We start from the raw sequence: 18,281 nt of genomic DNA, 5'->3' as shown, positions 1-18,281 counted from the left end.
ATGGCACTGGGCCCATAACCACTTGCACAGTGGATGTCAAAATGTTTCTTTTTACTGGCCGATGCTTCTTTTTATTGTATGTTCTATCTTACCTTGTCCTTATGTACCGTTGTCTAGTGCCTCCCTTGAGTACCGGGAGAACATTGTTCAAGATAGCATTCCATGTCCCTCTCTCCCAGTAAATAATTTCAACATCACTCTCCAATTATTTTTCTTTGGTTGACAACTTGCTCTCCGCAGCGCAGGTTGTCCACAGACAGTAAATCTATACTACTTCGTGATACGCCAAATGAAAGAGAGCACACATTACAATTTGGGCCACTCGCGCATGGGCAAGAAGGTAGTCGCCGTGAAGAGGGCTGTGTCGCGCGGGGCCCTCACTGAAGGCAGCTCTGCCGACGAGGTGGGCATTGGGCACGGAGCTGGACGAGCCCAGGGGCATGACCGGCGCGGTATGACGCGGTGGAGGGTGAGTACACCGCGTCCGTGGCGCCGGCGAGCGGGCCGGTGGAAATTGTGAAACATTTCTAAGTCGGCGCGCGAGGGAGACTGCGACATCGACTGGAAACAAAATCAGTGGCAGGATGCCGTGGGGGTGCGGCTGCGCGACGCTGGGAGGTGCTAACGCCGCAGCACCAGGAGTTTTAGGGGACGGAGGGGCTGTGGTCGGGGCTGGACTTTGCTTGCTCTGCCATGCTCAAGCTCAGCGCAAAGGCGGGGCGCACGAAAGTGCTCGGCCGGGTGTACCTGTTCGGAGCGGAGGGGGAGCTGGTGATAGAGTGGGTGGTGACCTAGTGTTTGCCAGCATGGACGTTGTCGTGGGAAGTGACGGTGGCGCAGATACCGCCGCGGGGGTCCGGTTGGCGATGGATGTAATCCAGGTGCTCGACGGAAATGAGGTACGCCCGGTGAAGGACGTCGGGAGGACGCGTTTAGCATGACTGCTTAGCACAAACAGTTCAGCAGCTCGTACCGGTTTCGGGTATTATGCACAGCAAGTCTACCCCATACTTGTACGACATGGACGTATCGCAGACAGGGGGGAAGGTGATGGGAGGGAGGCGGGGAGGGATGACAGTTTGCGTTAGGGGCGCCTTTGTGGAGTGCTTCTGCAGCCTTCGGGGATAAAGAGGGATTGTGGCCATCCGCACTTACAGTAGAGGGAGTCTGGGGGCTTAGCTGACTGGGATTACCTCCTGGAGCGGAGTGAAGACGGGTGGCGAGTCTTGAGGCGGGGCCAGGTCGTCAAGAGGAGGGCAGTGCGTGGCCGCGAGAGGCTACACGAACGAAGGAAGAGTGTGCTACAAGGGTAGCGGATGTCATTGGCGGGACGTTGGCATGCCGCTCGCGTAGATTATCAAACACTAGCACACGGCTAGGGGCTTGCGCTTTCGTTTCCCCTTTATTGCGTCGCAGGGGTGAGTGAGATTGAGTTTTCCCACTCTCCACAAGCCGTTGTTTGCTCTGCGGCCTGGTTTAGCGTTGAAAATGTATGAGCACTCCTGGGAGGGGCACTGTATACGCAGGCGCCCAGAGTATGAGTTTTTTACCTTGTGAGATCGGCCCACGGTGGCGCACAGGGCTAAGGATAGCATCAAGATGCTGTGCATGTCAGGGAACGTGCTCCCTTTGATCAAACTCATTCCGATGACGCGCTCTTCACGTCTTCAAGACTCTAGCGCTCCTAAGAAAGGGGCTCAGAAAAGTGGTACGTAACAAAACTTCCGAAATAAGAGTGGTACGTAACGAAAATGCTCTAATTTTTCCGCTTGATGCTGCCACCGACTATCCTCGACTCCCTGTCGTATCTTACACGTGTGAAATGTCCCTCCATGGTACTTAAAACCGTCGTCGCTCCTTCCCTCAGTAAACACGACCAAGGTCTTGAGTCTCTCCTACACTAGGTATGTTTGCTTACCACATTTACGTTTAATTGCGTAGTAAAAGAGAAAAGTTAACAGTATGACTTACCAGAATTTTGCGGCGTGAAAACAATAAACGAGCGACGATTTGGTGAAGTGCTTGGCATGAAGATGGATATGCCCGCGCTGCCCCACTGCATGTTTCTTGTAACATCATCGCAGCGACAAAAAACATCTTCATGTGTAGACTGTAGTTTTATTCTTCTTGAAGAAAGCAAAACTTGAGATAGTTCTAAACATTACAAACTGTTGACACCAAAATGCTGGTAAGGCACGCTATCCATTTGAGTGAGAGGGCTACGGGAAGGAGGCACTTATCTAAAATCCTGACGAATCGATGTTGTAAACTCGAACTTGCGCAGGTGATGCAGCTCTTCCGTCAGATATGTCATGATGGTACACGCCCCAACGGAGTTGTTGCGCTCCATTTGGTCTGTCGGCGCCGTTTAGCGGGGAGACAAGATCGAACCCCACGCTGCTCCTACCGGCTATACTCAACAGAGCATTCGTTCCAGATGCTTTGAGTCTCAGCCGAAAGCCTGGTGGTACATCATCCCAGACATATTTACAGGACTCAAACATGCAAACCTTGAGATTTCCATCATCCTTTTTCCATGCGACCACAAAGAAAACTGGCTTGTAAACATCGCTATCGGTTCTATCCTGATTTAGAAGCTGCAAAATAGTCGTCCTAGTAGCAGACGACACGTAGTAGTTTGCCTCGAACTCGTACTTGTGCGAGCCTTCACTTACAGGAATTTTGCTTGCGAAAAAGGTTTCGGCACGGGGATCGAGGCCATTGGTTTCTTCCGGGGCCCCTGATGGGCACTTGTGTACTCCTCTGGAATCGATAGTGCATCCGTCCGTGACTCTTGAACGTAACGAGGCTGCCGCGGCCGTCTCGAATTGGGAGAACGTGCCTATGACAACGACAAAAAAGAAGACAATCGCGAAATGTTTGATGGAGATTTTCCCGCCCATCGTTAATCTAGCCTCCTGCTTTGGGATTTGCGCAGAAAGAACTTTTGGATGCCTTCACAAACCTTGAATTGCGAGGGAAAATACAAACCTGGTTGGTCAATGCCCTTCGTCGTGCGTTGGCGAAACGCAGAGGCAGGCAGCAACGAAACCCTCTCTTATACTGTGTCGACGAATGCTACTCACTTTACAGATGCAGAGCTTTGCCCTCTTTGCATAGGGAAGACTTGCCTCGAGACATGGTTGCGGCGCAGCAGAGTACTATTTTGAAGAATCGCACCGAAACTCCCTGGAATGTACAATCGCCAGAGCAGCAACAATGCACAGCTGTTTTGGAAAGAAAAACCGGGAACAAAAGCTCAAGTGCAAGTGTCATACTGAAAGGCAACACTGCAATCCCTGAGAAACTTCATGTCGGATCCGAATTTCTTTGATCAGTGTCATGAGAGCCATATACACACACGTAGCACACGTACAACAGCGATCAACTCACCACGATCGCCGCCGGCCTACGGATCGCTACCATCCCTACATAAGGTAGATAGAGACGCGATCACAGTAAACCGAGCCATCGATCTTGCATCACAGGTTATGGACCCTAACCACGCACCACTACAAGACGATCATCTCGTATACCGACCACCCGGACGAGATCAGGACAACGATAGCACGGCACCACAAAGCCCCGTTGCCCCAACCCCACAAGCTCCGCCAGCAAGCGTAGAGCCAACACAACCCGCTCCGACCACATCCGTAGAGCCACAACACCAAGCTCCGATCACCCCCGTAGAGCCAACACAACCCGCTCCGACCACACCCGTAGAGCCACAACACCAAGCTCCGATCACCCCCGTAGAGCCAACACAACACGCCCCGACAACACCTGCAGAGCGCCCACAAATGTCAAACCAGCAAGAAACAGCACCCGAAATGCCCCAAGCTGACACAAGAATGCACGGACAGCTACCTCCACTCGCAAGCGACGGAACGAACTACAAGCTATGGACGCAAACCCTCCACGACATAGCAATAATCAACAACGTCGAGGCAGCCCTCGACGAAAGCTCACCACCCCCCACAGTAACGAGCCCGTACCATTCTATATACCGCAGAAAATGTGCATTCCTGCTTATGAGCATCATGACTAGCCTCCCTGCTGACCTGGCAAGCACAATCGACATGGACCTCAGCGTTACCCCTCAACAGCTTCTGGCAGAGATCAAAACACACTTCACTCACTCAACGCCAACCACACACCTCATCCTCAAACAAGAAGCACAACGCACAAAGATCAAGGCGGGAGGGGACATCGATGAATACATCGCAGCACACCGAACCATACGGACAAAAATGTGTCTCGCAGAGTACCCCAGCATTCAACATGATGAATCTGTCACGATAGAATTCATCATACACGGCCTCAACTCGCACCCGGCATTGCGACACCTACCCGACATGTGGATCGCGAACAACACAATCCCCACAACCATAGCCAACCTCGTCCAACGACTCAAATCCATACAAGCTCGAAAAGACGAAAAACAGGAAATCCGGCAACAACGTCCACAAGGCATGAATACGACAGACCAATGGGCAGACAGCCCCAACTACCAGGCAATGAGACGACGAACTCGCAGCCGGAGGCAAGGCAGAGGATCAACGAATCACCCCGATCAACCCCAACGCGGCAATGCAGCCACAAGGGAAAATGCGAAACAATGGTACACGAATACCGATAAGAAGCGCATAACCCCTCGGCAAACACGTCCGCCGCCCAAAACCACCACCGGGAAAATGGCCAGCACCCGCGACGAACACGAAAACACAATCGCGCAACAGGTGACTGACGAGGACATATGCGAAGGTAAGCAGTATGCCCTCGACTCAGGAGCGCATCCGTCACATGTTCGCAAACCCACGACAAACATGAAACCACTCCGACAAATCATCCGAACTAACACGGCCACCAACATCACGCCACCCGCCACACACAAGGGGATGATACATATGCGGACCAGTACGAATAGGCACATACGAGTCCCAGCGATCGCCAACCCAGCAATGCGATCCAACCTGCTATCAGTTCACGACATAGCAGAGCAATGGGGAGAGGTCCAGTTCACACCCACACACGCCACTGTACTAGACACGAGCACACACCCGCCACAAATTGTAGCGCAAGCACGCTTCAGGAAAGGCATGTACTACCTCGATCTCTCAAAAACCAAAGGCAACGGCATGGCAGCCCGGACCATACCACCACGGTCAATAAAAAATTCCAAAAGACCCGATACCCAAACCAAAAAAGCCCCCAATCCAAAAACAAAAAAAGAAGACAGCGACGCCAAAGCCAAGCCGCACACTAGCACGTGGCCACACCGCACCACGCGCAGAAAAAATCCCACTACACCAAATGCACAACCCAGCGCCCCCACCGCACACCCCAGCACACCCAGCTGTAGAAAGGGACTGCCACCACTATCATGTACTGTTCAATCACATCAGACCAACAACGCTCCAGAAAATGGCCAAACTCGGCCTCCTGCCAAACCTCCCGCCAACACTCAGGCAACGACCACCGCGGATCACCTGCTCGAGCTGCGCTGCAGCGAAGCAGCAGCCCGCACCGCACTACCCCAAGACGCACAACTACCGAGTAGGAGCCGCCTTCAGCAGTGATATATGTGGACCATTCAACCCCACATCCAGGCAAGGCAACAAATATATACTCATATACTCACAGTAATAGACACCCGATCCCGCTACCTCATAGTCGATTTCCTGCAATCAAGAGCAGAAACACCGCACAGGCTGGATGTCATCCTCACAGCCCTCCAAAAACGAAAAGGGTGCAAACCGAGACTGTTCCACACAGACAACGCGAAAGAATATGTATCAGACAGCGCCAGCGCCGTATACAGATCGCACAACGTCATGCACAGCACTACAGTCCCACACACGCCCCAACAAAATGGGATCGCGGAAAGGATAAACAGTACACTCATGAACTCAGCCAGAGCCGCCCTCCACCACAGCTCACTACCCAAGACGCACTGGGAAGACGCAGTAAGGGACGCTGCATTCAAGTACAAAAATATACTCCACCATGGGATCAACACCCTTCCCTACACCATGTGGACCAATGCCACCCCCGACGTCCCGCAATTCCTGCTGTTCGGACAGATCGGTACAGTACCTGAGTTAGCAAATCGGAAACAAATATCAAAAACTCGCCCACAGGGCAACACCCGCCAGGTACCTCCATGGCATCGACAAAAACCACATAATGGTCCTCGAACTCGACACGAACAGACCACGACGAGTTCGATGCGTCAACTTCCAACCATACCACAGCACCACCGATCCTGTAGCCTCACGCACATAAGCCACGAAAGCCTTCACCCCGCATCGCACGCCAACAGAGATAACAGGCACCACACCCGCCCCAGCTCACCCCGGACAAGCCAAAAAATACCCCGACGCTGCCGAATGGGAAAAAGCCCACAACGCCGAACTCGACAACCTCGACGCCATGAACGTAGTACAGTGGATACCCGACTCCGAAATCCCCAAGAAACGGAAAATGATACCCCTAAAAATGGGATATCGTTACAAGAGGGACAGCAAAGGACAAATTGCATCGAGAAAAGCCCGATGCTCTGCAAGGGGGGACAAAATGCTACCACACAAGCACTACGACCCATCCAAAACTACAACGTACATGGCCGACAAGACCACAGTACGCGCAATGTTTGGAATAGCAGCCAAGTACCGCATGCACATCGAACACATCGATATCAAGTCAGCGTACCTACACGAAAAATTCGTGCACAACGGAGGAGAAACAGTATATGTGAGACAGCATGCCAGATTCAATGGCACATACAAACATGCCTGCCAAGGCGGAAAACTAAACATGAACATATACGGGACGCCATCCGCCGGCCACACATACCTATCTGCAGTCTTCACACTCCTACGAAAAGACAACTTCAAGCAAAGCGAAGCAGACCTGTGCCTCTGGTCCAAAAAAAGGCAAAGAACATATAATTGCTGCTGTCAGCATGGATGACTTCACAGTACTAGCCTCAACCGCGAAACTCAAAGACGAGTTCGCCGCAGCCCTAGCGAAAGCGTACAACATCAAACGCCTAGGGGAACACAGGACTTTTCTCGGATGGACGGTGACACGACACCAAAATGGAGACATTCACATCTCCCAGCCCAACGCCATCAACTACATAGTACAGCAAGTGCACATGGCCAAATGCAATGCTAAAGACACCCCATACTGCGACGGTGTCCTGCTCCACAAGCCAACAGACAAAGACGAGACCCAACTGCACACACTCAAAAAATACCAGCAGATCATTGGGGACCTACGCTATGTCGCTGACTCGACGCGACCAGACATCTACTTCCTGGCAAACAGACTAGCAGTAGCGGCCAACAACCCGACGCAAAGGCACTGGAACGCACTCAAACGCCTGATAAGGTACCTCAAGGGCACACCAAACACAGGCCTCAGGTTCCGAGCCGGCAAGCAAGCAGACAAAGAGAAACCCCAGAACCTCCTTGTCTCGTATGCCGATGCCGATTTCGCCGCCGACATCACGGACAGGAAGTCCATATCGGGGACCCTCCACACATACAACGGCACACCGATATGCTGGGGGTCCCTCAAGCAAAACATCACAGCCTTATCCACCTGTGAGGCAGAATATATTGCGGCCACCTCCGCCGCACAGCAGACCACGTGGATCCGACGTCTGCTACAGGATGTGCACATGCTGCCGAAATCCCCGACCCCCTTGATGATAGACAACCAGTCCGCCATCCACGTTGCCAACAGCACGGGACCGACGAAGAGGCGAAAATTCATAGATCTGAGGCATCACTACCTCACGCATCAAGCCCAAAAGGGCACAATTGCCATTGCACATGTCCCCACGGACGAACAACTCGCGGACATCCTCACAAAACCGCTGCGTCGTCAAGCATACACGCGCCTCCTCCCCAAACTACAGCTCAGAAACCACACGACTGCAGACGGCAAAACTGCAGCGCCGTCGACAGGGGGAATGTCATGAGAGCCATAAAAACAAACGTCGACGCCGCAACAGCAATGCGTCAGCAGTCATGAGAGCCATATACACACACGTAGCACACGTACAACAGCGATCAACTCACCACGATCGCCGCCGGCCTACGGATCGCTACCATCCCTACATAAGGTAGATAGAGACGCGATCACAGTAAACCGAGCCATCGATCTTGCATCACAATCAGTGAGGTGCACCATCTGCGAAAACCCAATGGAAGATGTTCATCGCTGACAATTGGTAACGGCAACAAGTTGCACAGAAGTACTGGTGCCAGTGACGTGCACTCGGCATGTTTCTAATTTTACCATGTTACGCTGCGGCACCGAAAACGCAAGTGCGTTGCTTCGTAAGGGCACAATTACTAAAAAGATTGCAATGATCAGTGCTCTTTTCAACTAACTTTAGTTGACTATATGACCACCTCCGGCTCTTGAATTGCACTGTACTCTACGTGTCCGACTCCATGGCGGTCGCGTCTATGCCACCATCCCCGTGCAGCGATTTTGAAGTAAGGATATTTGGATGGCAGAAGACAGCACATCTCCTTCTCCAAAAGATATTTATTCGGTGTATCATATTGGACAGAGCAGGCAACAAGCTCTACGACGTACACAATTGCCAGAGCTGTGTGACTCAAAACATCACATTCTTTGAGCAGGGCTACAGTCTTGTGCTTCCCAGACGCCCAACACCTGCTTCAGTTTTCGAGTTTGGCAAGTTTCTCGCCACTCCGTTCAATCAGAGCGGTCGACTCGAGAAGGTACCATTTGTAGCGCAGACATCGTATTCGAACAATGAGCTTCCAGCGGCGAAATACTTGCATACAGTAGCTGTGTTTCCGCGACAACACTACTGTCTGCAATGTCATGAGAGCCATATGCACACACGTTGCACACGTACAACAGCGATCAGCTCACCACGATCGCCGCGCCTACGGATCACTACACCCCAGTACAACCAAATGCAACATTATCTCAAAGATAAAAGGAATCCGTGCATGTTGTCAAGTCTTGAGAATCACTGAACAGGAAAACCAACGCCCCTCTGTGGGTAGCAGCAAAGTTTCTGAACCCATTAAATCCAGCCACGCTCTGGATTCTTCCCGTGATTTACAGCAGGCCTTTTTTGGCAATACGAGATCAGTTCCCAAAAAGTTAGTAAAGCAATGCCTCATTGTAAGTGACACGTGATTCATGAAGGAATGCCTCATTCCATCTTGAAGGACGCCTCCTTCTCCCACTGTGTTACTGTACAACGTAGGCCTGATCCATGGGCATTTATGTCCATACTATTCATAGTCTCATGATTAGCCAACAAGGGAGCTCTCAGGCCCGTGAAGGTAAAAAGGTTTTCCTACGAGAGGCGCATCAGTGCCACTCATATCACAGAAACGTGAGGTAGAAAAAAACGACCGTCAAACATGCACATGACACCGCTGCCTCAAAAGGGCTTGTAAAGCCATGCCAGTACAATATGCGCACGAAAATGACACAAATGAGATAGCAGAAAAGGCTGTACTGTACTGTACAAATGTCTTGCAAGTCCAAATTGTTTCCTGGTACCCTCACCACTACCGTGTATGGCAAATCAACAGAACTGGGTCTCCGTTGCTGTACGGTACAATTTACCCATGCATTTTTCGACGACTGGATCTATGTGTATTTTTATGCGTACTGAACAAACGCAGGAAGGTGACCCCATTCAAAAGTGCTAGCCTAGCCAAGCAATAACGAGCACTGTCGAGGAAACCGGAAAAGAAGAATTCGTTCACAACGCCACTTCTCCAAGGGTCTTGGACACGACGCCTACATTGCATAACCAGAACAGGGGCGCATTTATCGTGTATCGGTGTTCATATTCAAAAACCAAACTACGTTGACAAGCCTTCCCCCTTCCCTCTACATCATGTCCCTGGAATTCGTACTGCCCTTTAGCACCCCAATTTGGAACGTGATCCGACTCATTGGTTTGGCTATCCTTGTCGATGTGCTCATTGCTGTGGTGCTACAAAAAGCTTCATCAAGGATTAATGGCTTCATGGCACGAAAAGGAAGACGGGTGGCATTGGGTACGACACGGACTGGTAGGCTGACCCAACTACCCGGAATAGACCGAAACGCGACATGGATAAGTCTATGCTTCTGGGGGGCAGCAGTGACCCTGTTTGGCCTAGCCATTATGGCAGAATTCGGTAGCGTCGAAAAAGATGTAGAACTGGACACTGAAGTCGAGCTGGGAAGCATATTCGAGGCTGCAAAGGGGAAAGTTCTATCTGTGAATTTAAACGCCGAAGACGAAGATCCGAATAAAGGTGGTGGTATTAGGCTGTTTGGTCAAGTGTTTGAGGTGACGGGCTCATCACTGAGAAATCCGTCTATAGATCACGAAGCCCCACTCATCGGGCCAGGACACACAAATTGTTGGCCAGGTGAAGGAAGAGCCATCACTGGGTTTAATGCCGTGAACTCTATGGACTGCTTGGTTATCAGGGCCCAGGAAACGGGAATAGATTTCAAGAGGAGAACGCCATCAGACAGTTCTGTGATTGAGGAAGTAGTCGCCGCAGTACCCTTCAACTGGTCTAACTGTGACGAGGAGGGAATCAAACGACAATTAGGGCAATTAGAAAACCGCACCGAGGTCCACAAATTCCTTTATCTCCTTTCTGATATGGCACTTGGAGCAGGATGGAACTCTGCCGTAGGACTAAACATGACGAGAAGAAAAATAATAGAGGAAATTCCCGTAGGGATTGGGAGCACCTCTAATGGTGGCTTGCACCCGGGTAGTTTCGTTCTTCGGGGTTGGGCAGATATTCAACACTTGATCTTTCGTTCGCTTGCCGGTTCCGAAACTATTTGGGTGGAATTAGAACCGGACCTCCTACGCCAAGCTCCTCAGGGAGCTGAACTGCAGATGGAGCAGTTGCCGGTTCGGCAGAGCAGAGTAGAAAACATGCAGATCGAATTTGGTTTGCCTCATGAAGAATTGCAGTTCAAGAGTGTGGAATGGCATGGTAGCGTGTCAGTCACTGCTGGATCCATTTCTGAACTCGTTCATGTGTACATTACTGATCGGGGAGAATGCGCCATGGGTCACATCGTGTGTTCGTGTCGGCTGACTTTTGAGAACGATACATATCGAATCATCCAAGGGTGGGCATCCGAAGTTCAAGAAACTGACTTTCGTATGCGTCGGGCGTAAATTTGACACGATTTGCTCGCGATTTTTTGGAAGAAGCAAAAGACACGATGGTCTACATGTCTCTCTACAAGACTTTGCCGGTTAGGAGCCTACGAGTCACTGGATCGAGGCCTCAAATTTTCTCATTGGATGCTGCTGACTTAGCATCAAGTGTCAAGAGTTTCCCAGTGCTCCCCCTAGACAGAAGCTTGTCGCCGAAGATCGGGATGGGATACGGGGTGCGGAAGACAGCACGAGCGGCGATAAATGTGTGGTTCATTGCCTCTGCCGCCAGCTACGCCATGCTTTTTATGTTTTTCCTTTCAGTTTGCCTCTTTCTTAGAAACGAACTAGACATCGACGTCGTCACTTCGTTGGTGCGCACACAGAACGAGCTCCTCCAAGCGCCCATAGATTGCAAGTTGGCAAGCCGATGCCCTCTGGATATCGGAATATTTCAGCCAGAATGGTCGAACGGGGAACTCCACCTAGGAACACTTGGGGAAAATGACAAGCCTGTCCAAGCACCTGACTTAAGCTTGGTTCACTCGATGCCACGCTTAAGGAGGGGGCAATCTAAGTCTGTTTATACGGTCTAGCTAGTTTCGCCATCCTCATCTCAATGCGTCTTGTAAATATATGTGAATGGTGCACATGGTGTGGTACGTATGGCGATTCCCCTTGCATCGATGATACGAAAACGTGCCCCATGGCAGCACAAGCGCAACAACGGCTGGCCATTCCGCACCGCATTAGATCACTGTTCAACTTTTGTGTTTTGGACAACACCAAACTTGAACAACTGACTATTACTTACTTGATGAGAGCGGGGAAGGCGCTACTGCAGTAATAAGTATTATGGAGAACGGTAACTGAACAAACCTTTTGTAAAATTGAACTTGGGGTTCTTTGTATCGCCCGAAGGTGCTACACGAATTGACCCTTTAGAGCAGGATGGATGAATCAGATCTGTACAATTTTGTACAGTAGTGGGACAGAAAATGACGTGATATGTTGGGAAGGTAGGGGATGATGTTTTGCGGTTCTTTTTGCTCAGTTTCTGAATAGATGGAACGGGGTTGTCCGGTTTCTAAATAGACGGAATGGCGTGCGTGCGTGAGCACGGGAGCGGAGTGCGTGGAGCGTGTTGTTACACAGACGTAACAATTAAATGGGAGGTCTGCAAACGGCAGTCCTCTTCCGTCTGACCTGCTTACGGCACGGCAGTGATCTCCGCTTGCGAACTGCAAGTGGATTTTGCCGATCGCGGACGCGCGATGCGGCGGAAAGTGGGAAACGCCCACTTGGTTGAGCAGTATCTGCTCGAAGGCAAACGCAACGGCGTTTGGTGAATGAACAATGTTTAGTCGTAAGATGAGTATTCGATCGATTGTTACTTTCTACATTCTGTCCGTTGCTGAATGGTAATTTATACTACTGCCCGCATACGCGCGCGAGGCCACTGCGGTTTACCTCCCGCAGCGGAGACTCGGCCAAATTATCTGAGTCTCTGTTGCGTCTCCCGGTTGACATATGACTCCTTAGATTATTCCAAAAACTCTACTGCTGATTTCTTGGCGAAGCGGAACTTTGCTTCGTTCTGAGAAAGTCTCCTTGCAACAACACTCCCTCTTTTTTCTTTTCGCCAAGATTCGCTCGTAATTTCAATTATCACCCCGACTTGTTATGTCCGTGATCGGAGTACGAATAATCCATTGCTCAACATCGTGCTTGATTTCTCCTGATGCTAGTATCTGGTCTAATATTGCACACGGGCCAACCTTGGTAAATGCGTCAGCAGGATTGTTATGAGAGGGAATAAATCCAATGTCAGATATTTCCTGCTTGTCGTAACCGTTGCGGACTGCTTGCACGTCAGTCATTAACCTGCGCTCTGTAGTTGAAGAACTTTTCGTTATAACGTCAAAGAGGCTTTCGGAGTCAGTGAACATTTTCAGAGGTACAGTTCGTCCAGTGATGTTCTCCAAGTCGTGCTTCATTGTGTATGCGTAGTCGAAGGCGTCCGCAAAAGCATATATCTCTCCACCAAGTACTGATCTCGTCACCCTCCGGCTCTTAAAAGATGCGTAATGTAGTACGTTGCATTTTCCCGATTCGTCACTTAAGAATACGATATAACCGAGTTTGAGGGTGTGATCCGCGTTGTTCGCAAAAGATGAATCCGCGTAGGCGCGAATATGTAGTGTATTTTCGTTAAGTTTCTGCATATTCAGCCCTCTAGACGAGTCAAGCTTCACATTCTTGATTACCTTATTGATTGCATTAATGTGTTTTTCCGCAAACGTTGATTCCGTAACCTGAGCAGCCATGCTAATATCGCAGGCAATTAATGGTCGCGTGTGTATTAGCCATGCGAGTTGAGCACGTGCGGAGCGAAAATCTGTAAAACTGCAGTCTGCTTTAAGTTGTGATAGACGTTCTGAGGAGCTCTTTTGATGTACAAGAAATCCATTGTGTTTGGTCTCTATGTAAACCCCGGCGAACCTTGTGTTGTCCATATCTCGGCTCTTTGACTCAAATTTCTCAATGGTTTTGTCTGTATGCTTCAAAAACGCTTCATCGCCTGCTAGAAGACTGTCATCCGCGTAGGTTCCGGGGAGACCGCAAAGCTTCCCTCGAACCTTTTCAAAAAATAAAGACATGTCTCCGGCAGTTTTGTTCATGCCTAAATGTTCTTGCACGTGCTTGGCCATTGTCAAGTTCCAATAATCCCCAGAATCTGCAAGTCCATATAATGGCTTTAGAAGCTTCAGAAGCTGGTGACTGCGGAGTTCGAATTCCTTACTCGGCTTTAGGTAAACTTCTCGCAATAACTGACTTGCCGACTGTAAGTAAGCCTGCGTTATATCATGTGTCCATACACGCAAACCAAAAATTGCTGCCAATGCAATCAATAGTCTTGTTGAGCTTTGACGAACCGTGGTGGAATTGTGAACGAGTTGTGTCTTCTCCTTGTCCCTGTGCCCTTGCACTACGAAGCGGGCTTTGTAGATCGGTGTGTCTGTTTCCACGTTCTTGATGGTCACAACAAAGCGCCCATTCAACACGTTCGCCCCTGCTGGGATATCTTCTTTCATCACCACTTTCCACGTACCACGTCGTATCAATCCCTCAATTTCCTTTTTTTGCACGCTCTGATTCCTTGTTATGCACACGAGGATCGGGGGGGTGCAAGATATCTTGTATGAAAATATCGAGTGGATCATTTGTGTAAGACCTCTTTTTCGTAGATTTAAACTGCTGAAGGGAGGAGTGCAGCGCATTAACGAAGCGCATATCGCTTGAAATATCATCGAAGGAGGCGTCGGGGATTACCTGATGAATGCTGTGCTGTACTTCTTTGCCTTTCATAAGTATGAAGATCTGCTTTCCGTCGATCCGCAATATAGAAAACGGTCCGATGTAGCGCTTGTCCGATTCACGATATACCCATACCTTTTGTCCTGGTTCTAATACATATTGGGCTGCTCTCGGAGCACGGGATCTGAAAGCCTTCTGTACGCGTAGTTCTGCCGCGATTGCGGCCATTTCCGCCCGAGCACAGCGCAAAGCCTTCATCCTTTCACGTTGGTTAGGTCTTGTTGTGTTGATCGGAGGGAATCGAGGCTGTACTCCAAAAACAAGGAGGGCAGGTGTTAGCCCTTCTGGTCCAGCCGTGCAGTTCATGGAGTTGACTGAGAGCCTGAGCGCGAACTCGTCTTTTACTGTCGGGTGGTCAAACTTGATTTTCCGAAAAATTCGTCGTAGTGGGTCATGATACCGTTCTCCCGGCCCCAGGGAGTTATGACTCTCAACGCCCGAAAATTGGAGGTGAATGCCCACTGTTTCTGACAGCTGCTTTCACTTAGGTGACGTAAAGGCGCTTCCTTGGTCGAGGCGCATTTTAGAAGGGAACCCGGCATAAATCGAAGCCCAACAGTTTATGAAGGACCGCCATACGTCCTCGACTGATTGCCCGGTCAATATTTCTGCATTGCTGAAATGAGTTTGTGTGTCCACGACGTGAAGAACTGCTTTCCCATTCAACCACATTAGATCGAGGGCTATTTCTTCGTTAAAGACAATTTCGGAAGGAGGCATTGAAACGACGAAGCGACGTGGTTTTGTCGAAAATATACGACAAGTTCTGCAGGCCTCTGATATCTCCTCTAATGTTTTTCGAAGAGAGCTGCTCGCAGTTTCAGGTCGCGCTCTCTTGATTAAATTGTAAAGCTTCCGGGCGTGTGGATGATAGAACTGCAGATGTAACTTTGTTAGCTCTGCTTTCGTGAAAAAACATTCACTCAAATTCCATGTCAGATAAAGGTGACCATGCTTCCTGTTGATCGGCAAAGTCCAATTACGGCGAGGGCATTCCAGTTTGTTGGTCAGGTTGTTAACAACAAGTCCCTCGTCGTCTAAGACATCCAACCCAATGAGCATGGGAACGTCTGTATCTACCACATCCAGCAATATCTCAATATAGGATCCATTCGGTGTTGGAATGCGGACTTTCATACAGCCACGCGACCTGTGGAAACCATCACCAAATTTATATGTGGTGTCTGAAGGTAACAGTTTGAATTTCGAATTTGTGAAGGAACACATCAGCTTGGCTTGACGTTTCCCGATTACGGATCGCTGTGCTCCTGTGTCTAGGACTGCCCCTCAGAATTTGGTATTCGAGAAGATTAGTTTCGAGCTTTGAGCATTGACCGATATCACTTCCTTTTCGTCAAAAAATATATGACGGCAGCCTTTGTTTTCGCAACGTTGACCGGCTATTTCTCTGCTGCGCAGAATCCTTTCGGGCTTCTTGTCTGTTGCTTTCTTTCGCCTAATATAAGGGCAGTCTTGGCGAGTAACTGTCCCTTCTAAAAATCCATAGGCATATCTGATGAATCCCCGCCCTCGACATTTGATTCAATGTCCCAGCAGATGTTTTGATAAAGGGCCTTTGCCGGACTTTCATCTGTGTCTGAGTCGCTTGGTTCCCTGCAGTTCTAATCCGATACTCCGAACATAACTAGTGCATCTTCGTCAGAAGAAGAATCTCGCATTGTACCCGTTTCCAAAATTCCAAGCTCCTTCATGCCCTGTACCATCTCAAAGAGGACTCGCTTATATTCATTTCTCTTTCTGCCCTTTGCCTTTTTTTTACTGTCGAAATATGCCACCTTTCTTGATGCAATCCTGACTGGATCGAGTGGCACGCGGCAACTTGCGTGTGTATGTCCAGGCTCCGCACAGTTCCAACAAGTCATTTTGTTTGCACCTGGGAAAAGCTGAGTAGATATACTTGGACCGTATCGGGGTTGCGTGAAATGGATAGAAGGCTTCGATTCATTTCGAATTATGTGATTTTCGTTCTTATCACAATCGAGGATGTTGGACTCCAACTCAGCCATCTTCGCTTGTACACTTCGTGAAAGCTCGATATAAAAATCTTGGAATCGAGTGTTTTCATTGATGCGGGCGATACAAGGTGTGGCCCATGAATAGCCCTGAACCGCCGTTTGAAGGTATTCCACCTTATTGCATTCTGTGCGGAACGAGCGAGGTGTTTGCTTATGCCTCGTACTGATGTGTGCTGCTAATTTCGTTAGTGCTTTGTGCATGTCCGGTTCATCGTTCGTAAATTCAGAGAGTCGCACAGATCTGAGCTTATTTCTAACATGCATCTGTCGGGCGTGTGAGTTAAAGTACAGATCAATCATTTTGCAAGCTTCCCGAAAAGTATTGCAGGCATTCTTGATGTATGAGTTGTAGTATTCCAGCGCATCTGCTTTAAAAATGTTATGCATGTGTGAGAGCATTTGACGATCGGTCAGACCTTGGTCGGCAGAAGCGTCTCGTATGCATCTTGGTACTCTTCCCAGCATTCATCATAGGTTCCTCCATATTTAGAGCGAGAGTCTTTGAAGCGTTGGGAAATGTAATGGACCTTACTACTGATCTGAGCCATTGATTGGGAACCGAAGTTATTGTTGTTGGGTAGTGTATTTGCGAGCTGTTGACGGGCAAGACGTTCTTCCCTCAATTCAACACACATTTTGCTAAGCACATTTAAGATCATTTTGTTTTCTGACTGTTGAGTTGGTTCTTGCGCATCTTCGCCACTTTTATCCTTGAGTACGTTGATCGATTTGTTTCTCTCATTTGGATCCGGAATGTACTGCATCTCATCAGGTTGTGGGGGTCCATCCATGTTTCTTTCTGCGTCACTGTCGGCTTCTTTTCGCACATTGCCAAAGTCTGCGATGATTTTCATACATTCACTTAAACTTTCTTCATGTTAAGGGAGGGATACACCAAATGAGCCAAACGTTGAACAATGAGTCGCCCCTGGCGAGGAACGTCTAGTCCGCGATCACGGAGTACTTCCCGCAGTCTTTGGTAGATTCGATAAGTCGAAAGAACATTATGAGAGAATAGAGTTGCAGGCGTAAACTGCTCCCGGATGTTTTCTAGTAGTCGTTCATTTGTTTCGGGAGAAGGGTTCCCTGCGTTCTCGATGATTTTTCCCACCTTGTCGATGAACTCGGATTGTTCGGTTTCGTATTTTGGTTCTAACTCCAACCGGTCAAAAGAAGACGTCATAATGAATTAGAAAGAGTTTAACCAAATATTTCTGTACGCCAATGTAGCGTTATTCGCGAATGTTGTTACACAGACGTAACAATTAAATGGGAGGTCTGCAAACGGCAGTCCTCTTCCGTCTGACCTGCTTACGGCACGTCAGTGATCTCCGCTTGCGAACTGCAAGTGGATTTTGCCGATCGCGGACGCGCGATGCGGCGGAAAGTGAGAAACGCCCACTTGGTTGAGCAGTACCTGCTCGAAGGCAAACGCAACGGCGTTTGGTGAATGAACAATGTTTAGTCGTAAGATGAGTATTCGATCGATTGTTACTTTCTACATTCTGTCCGTTGCTGAATGGTAATTTATACTACTGCCCGCATACGCGCGCGAGGCCACTGCGGTTTACCTCCCGCAGCGGAGACTCGGCCAAATTATCTGAGTCTCTGTTGCGTCTCCCGGTTGACATATGACTCCTTAGATTATTCCAGAAACTCTACTGCTGATTTCTTGG

Source organism: Chondrus crispus, genomic scaffold (assembly GCF_000350225.1).
Source record: "Chondrus crispus Stackhouse genomic scaffold, scaffold_12, whole genome shotgun sequence".
Lineage (NCBI taxonomy): Eukaryota > Rhodophyta > Florideophyceae > Gigartinales > Gigartinaceae > Chondrus > Chondrus crispus.
This window is presented reverse-complemented; position numbering follows the sequence as displayed.